Genomic DNA, 6,162 nt, shown 5'->3' on the forward strand with positions numbered 1-6,162 from the left:
CCATGGGAACCTCCAGATTAGACTACTGAAATTTGCTATATGTGGGTTTTGTTTGAAGAAAGTGCAGTTAGTCCCAAGTATAACTGAAATGCTATTAAACGGGACTGGGCATTTTGCCTGTATTTTGTCAACTGCAAGTGGCTCCAAGCCATTTTCAATCTAAACCTGTCATGGCCTGAGACCAGGACATTGGAAGGATTACTTGTCTCCTCATGAGCCTGCTCATACACTTAGGTCTTGCTTTGATATATCATTTTGGCCCCAGACTTATTTCCTTTGGAGATTGCTTTTGCTAATATGTTTCATTTTTATTCTTATTTCCACTCACTGTTTTTATATTGCTCCTTTATAAGGTGGTGGTCTATTGGTTTCCTTCCTTCCTTCCTTCCTTCCTTCCTTCCTTCCTTCCTTCCTTCCTTCAATTTGCCTTACTGTTGTTTTAGTTTCATTTTAACATGACTACATCCAGCCATCTACTACTAATGCCTCCTCTATCACTTAGAGAGATGCATCACTTCCCAAAAGAATCAGCACATGTCAGGAATGGCTTGGGAACAGTCATGGTGGAAAATCAACCACACTGAGGTCTTTGTAAAGTGATCCTCATTTTGTAGAATTGTAAGGGAAGAAGTTGGGACAAAAGAAAGGCAGATTCCATAAAGATCATTAGAGGTTCTGAAGGCTTTTGAAGTGCTGGCTTCTAATTTGTTAAATCCATGAAAAGTTTAATTGTTTAACACAGGATAAGTTTGTTGGCGTTCCCTTGAAAGAAATGCTTTCGCTGCCTTGCATGGCCATAAGAAGATTCTTCCTTTGTTTCTCATCACTGGCTCCCACTATTTCTCCCACTTCGCCACCCAGTAAGTAAAATTTACAATAAAAGCAGGAATGGCTGCCTGCTGGGAAGGGTAGTTTAAGGATTAGGATAGCTGGGTGGGTAAGATGGAACCCACTTATGCTGGCCCTGCAGTATTACTATTCTGCGGTACACAAGCTGACGTTCTGTACAGAACACTAATAATCAACTTTTAGTACCTCTTTCTTCCCAGCAGAGTTACTTACCGTCTGTTGCAGCTTTGTTAGCTCCCTTGACAATCCTAAAATATTCACTGATGAACCATACCCTTCCATGCTAAATAAATAAATAAATAAATGTGTCCTTTCCAGCTGCCTAAATGCAATTGGGTTTTAAGGTCACCATTGTTTTCAGATTTCATATTTATTATGAAGTTAAATCTTCAGTCTAGGTTTTTCATTGCCTCCTTCCTTCATTGTTTATTTCTTTGGCATTGATTTGGGCATCTCCAGTAATGCATAAAAATAACAACTTATTATCAGGTTCTTCTTCAGACCTAAGCATAATTATGAAGGTGAAGCTGTTTCTTTAAAACTATTATTCATAATAACAGTCACTAGTTACTGCTGAAAGACTGGCTGTTGTCCTTAACTATTGTGCTCAAGCCCACAGAAAATGTCATTATACAATTCAGTATTTGTTGTGTTTTGGTTTAGTTGCATGCACTTTACAAAGTACTGAAACAAGGAAATGAAGGCCTTGTTATGAATTTATTTTATTACTTTATTTATACAAACAGTTCTATATCGGGAAATCAAGAAAAATATCTTCTCAAAGCAGTGTACATAAAAACATCGTGAAAATGATGAAATCAAAAGTAAAAAAGCATAAAAGGCAAAGTGAAGAAGAACACAAAACTGGGTCATATGGCAAAGTTGTTGTTTAGTCGTGTCCGACTCATGCTGGTAGCTTCGAGAACACTGTCCATCTCATCCTCTGTCGTCCCCTTCTCCTTGCATAAATAAATAAATAAATACTATTTATTTAGGAGCTTTTATGCTCTGCAAATAACTGAAGTTATCAAAGCAGCTTACGATATATTTAAAAGATAAAAATAAATAAATGATACAGTAGTCGCTACAGTAGGGTACGGATCTAAGTGTCCTTGCCCTTGTCTTCTGCAGCTGAGTCTCTTGGCCTAGAAAGGTCTCCCTCCTTTCAAGTAGTCTAAAACTAAACACAGAAAACACCTGACTAAGTCACTGAATTTCCACCATATAGATCCTTGTCATGCTACATGCCCCATTTCCTGCAGCTGCCCAAGTGATGCCACGAGTTAGCACTGTTCCTCCAGCAGATCTCAGAGAACAGGCAGGAATGTATGGAAAATGTATGTAGATTAAAAAGGTTCACTGAATGTATGTGCCCTGATCGCGCTCACGACCAGGTTGTTGAGCGGATAAAATGGGGAGCTGACACAATAGGCAGCACCTTGGAAGAATGACAGGATAAAAAGTTGATAAGTCGATAAATAAATAAATGAAGAGTTGCTCATACTGAGGAGTGGTTTCATTCATACAGATCCCTGACCACTGGTATTTAACTATGTACACAGAACACAATCAGGACAGGTTATGGATCCATCCAGTCCTGGATCCAGCAGTAAATTCTTCTTTTCTTAAACTCAGCATGAAAGAGGAGAGCAGGTGCCAATCCCCTTGGAATGCAGTAATTATCTTCAGTCTAGTGAGCCATAATTACTGTATTCCCTGGGGAGCAGAACAGCCAAACCTGATTATAGCCAAATAAAACCTGTCTAAGTAGAGTCATGATTTCCTTTTTCAATCTGTGGAAGTCCACTAAACCTCAGCTGCAGCTGTTTCCATCTTTTACTCCTTTCCATTATGAATGTAGCTGCCTTGTAAGTAGATATCACTGTTATGTTCTTAAAGATGTGGTTAACCGCAGTGGGATTCTTCTCGGTGAAGGAATGATGAATGCTTGCTTCAAATGTGATATTGAATGTATTTGTTGGAAGATGAACATCTGTTTCATTTCATACTCCTTTCCCCCTACACATCATATATTATGTTTATTAGATGCACGCTTGCCAAGAAACCTATTTATAATCTAAACAGACAGCACTAGCACTAATTTCAATTTTGTTTAGGTTTTGTTAAGGTATCAGAACTGCATGTAATTTAAGGGTTTCAAGTCATTATGATTTTTCAGTAATCTGTTTAATGACTGAGCTTTAATCAATAAGAATTTGAAACATTTTACTAATTTATTATCATGGGGCAGTTACTTTTATTTCAATAAGAGATCATCCATTGTAGAAATAGTTTAGCAAACAAGTGGGACTCCAGTGGCAGGCCGATGGCCCCCGGATTTGATTTAAAATACCTCACAATCACCCGGCTGGCGCTGTGGGTAAAAGCCTCAGCGCCTAGGACTTGCCGATCGAAAGGTCGGCGGTTCGAATCCCCGCGGCGGGGTGCGCTCCCGTCGCTCGGTCCCAGCGCCTGCCAACCTAGCAGTTCGAAAGCACCCCCAGGTGCAAGTAGATAAATAGGGACCGCTTACTAGCGGGAAGGTAAACGGCGTTCCGTGTGCTGCGCTGGCTCGCCAGATGCAGCTTGTCACGCTGGCCACGTGACCTGGAAGTGTCTCCGGACAGCGCTGGCTCCCGGCCTCTAGAGTGAGATGAGCGCACAACCCTAGAGTCTGTCAAGACTGGCCCGTACGGGCAGGGGTACCTTTACCTTTTTTACCTCACAATCGCTTGGTTGTCCAAAATATCTACTTAAAAGCCGGTCAGTAATAAGTGGTTGTGACGGCAAATTAGAGCAAATGGACAAATCCATTTGTTGACTGACCAGAGGACATCCCAGAACTCTCAGCAAAGTGTGGCTGTTTTCATGTGGGCACTTACACAGAACTTTCAAGCATGGCCTGACCAGATCAGACCAAGTTCCATGTAGTCCAGCATTCTCTTACCACCACTAGCCAACTAAGAAATTTTTGGATGACCACAAAGGAGAGGGCCTTCCCCTGGTGTTTGTCTCCATTATGTGGTATTCAGAATTATACTGCCACTGTAATTCTTATGTGTAATTCTATAGCTTGCACACCGCATTATGAACCTTGAATAGTCCTATTAAATGTATTTAGTGCTGTGCTAAATTTTCATGATGTTCAATTTGCCTTGTGAAAATTGCCACTTTGAAAGAGCAGAGTTATGTGAAAAAAGACCTACCTCCCACTCTTTTGCACATTTTTGCACACCCATTCTCAGCTATTCTTCCCCTGATCTACTGTTGCTTCAGTACTAAGTGGTTGGGTTTTTTTACTTAAAATTATGTTGTACCGTTACACCGCTTTTCAGCCTGATGCTAGGACCTTATACACAATAAAATACACCTTTAAAAATCTCTTTCCATTCTGATGATGTGCATAAACATCTGGCTTTAAAATAAATTGCAGAGTTAAGAGACTCTCTTTAAAGCCCATTACCAGCTGCAATCCTAAACTCGTTAACTAGAGAGTAAGTCTCACTGAACACAATGAAACTTAATCCCATACAATGTTTAGGATTGTGCTGTCATAAATTTTTAAGACCTGTTGCTTGCTGATGCATATTGTGGAAGGACATTCCGGGTTGACATTTGTGGACAATGTAACTAGTACTCAGATCAATATGCATCGCCACAAATGTATGTTTGGTATTAGAACTGAGTTTTAATTAAGGTGTGGTTAAATGCTCTCTTGTGAGATAAAGAAATTGGTTTTTTAAAGTTGTGAGAGGCAAGCCCTTTTGCACCTAATGCTAAGCCAAAGAATGGTCTACTGCAAATGAGGAAACATCTGAACTACTTGAGAGGAGATCATGACCCCTCTGCTGTCCCCACTGGTCCTGCTGTTGCTACACAGCTGTGAGTTAAGCCACGGTTTGGCTCTGCATTACCTCCAAACCCAATGCTTTGTCATTTGTCTCCCCAATGAGTGGTCAGCTGTAGAACAAGCCTTGGCAACTGCTTCTGGCTTGTCTGGAACAAGATAAACCATGAGCCTGGGTTCAGACATAGCACTGACTAAGCCAAAGCACATCTTAGCTCACAGCAGTGCAACAGCATCAGGAATGGAGAAGGAGCAAACCGGCTGTGATTTTCCCTTTAGAAGCCCACATGTTTACTTGTTCATGCTAAGCCAGGCTTTGGCTTAGCTTTACATGCAAACCAAATTACTGCAATGCTATCTTGGCTTTTTGCATTTTGTATGTAACGCCTGTCACCCAAGTTACTCTGTTTCATAGCTGTGAAGTCCTCACTTTAATATAGAACCTGGCCCATCAGCTACTAACTGGAGGGCAAAGTCCACACACACAAATAATCCCACAGAAGTTGGGCATCTATATGTTTTAGGCTTAGATCCTATATGTTTTCTGCTGTAGCTTGAATGAAAGAATATTAACCCACAGATATACATGACACATATAAGAACTATGGTAGGCCTTGGTTGTGATTGGTTCCTTAATGTTTTAATAAATTAGATTAATTGATGTTAACCAAACTGCTCAGCTAAAACCGCTGTTCTAAATTGCCAATTTTGTCTTCTTCCAGCAGAGAAAATGCCAGCCTTCGTCTGTGCTGTAAAATCTTCTTGTTATAACACGGAAGCAACTCTAGAGCCACTGATATTGTGAAACATCTGGTAACTGCAAGCTGTGAGCTCCTATGAGATAATCACAGGCCTGGAAAATTAGGAGAACTTCCTCAACTCAGTTGTATGTCATGTTTTGTAATACCCCCGAGTGCGGTTACCTCATAATACAGTAATCACTCTGTTTCTGTGCCGTAAATGAAACCGCAGATGCTACGCTCGGGTGTAACGACCACCTCTTAACATAAATAAATGATCAAAGTACCATTATTTTGAACCAAACATATATTTCATGTATACATGTTGATAAATATTGTGGCGTATGAGCATCCCTGAGTGAGACATTATTTAGGACATTATTTGGGACCTTATTTACGAGATGTGGAGAAGAGTTGATGAAAGCAGAGGGGAAATAAATCAAATGGGTATTGCAATTTCTATACTGTTTAGGAATTATGATTGGTTTTGCCCTTGTAGACATGCAGAACATGCCAGAAGACAGTAAACAAAAATGAAGAAGATACATTTTAAAACTCAGAATGAGAGTCTGGCAAGTAATAACTCATGGTTGTGAGCATAAGCTGCTCTGAAGGCTATGGACTGAGATGGAAGGGCCAGAGCTTGGTGGAAGAGCTTCTGGTTCAAACCTCAGCATCTCCAGGTAGGGTTGAAAGAGACTCCTGCCTGAAAGAGACTCTGCAGGA

General features: G+C 40.5%; 1 long non-coding RNA gene across 1 annotated transcript; it reads left to right on the forward strand.

Moving 5' to 3' along the window:
• Positions 1–747: 747 nt before the first annotated feature.
• Positions 748–5,740, forward strand: LOC310675413. The gene is made up of 2 exons (XR_014510124.1): positions 748–860; positions 5,419–5,740. It is a non-coding gene; the product is annotated as an uncharacterized lncRNA (long non-coding RNA).
• The last annotated feature ends 422 nt before the right edge of the window (positions 5,741–6,162 follow it).

Source organism: Podarcis tiliguerta, assembly GCF_965153285.1.
Source record: "Podarcis tiliguerta genome assembly, chromosome: 4".
NCBI classification, from domain to species: domain Eukaryota; kingdom Metazoa; phylum Chordata; class Lepidosauria; order Squamata; family Lacertidae; genus Podarcis; species Podarcis tiliguerta.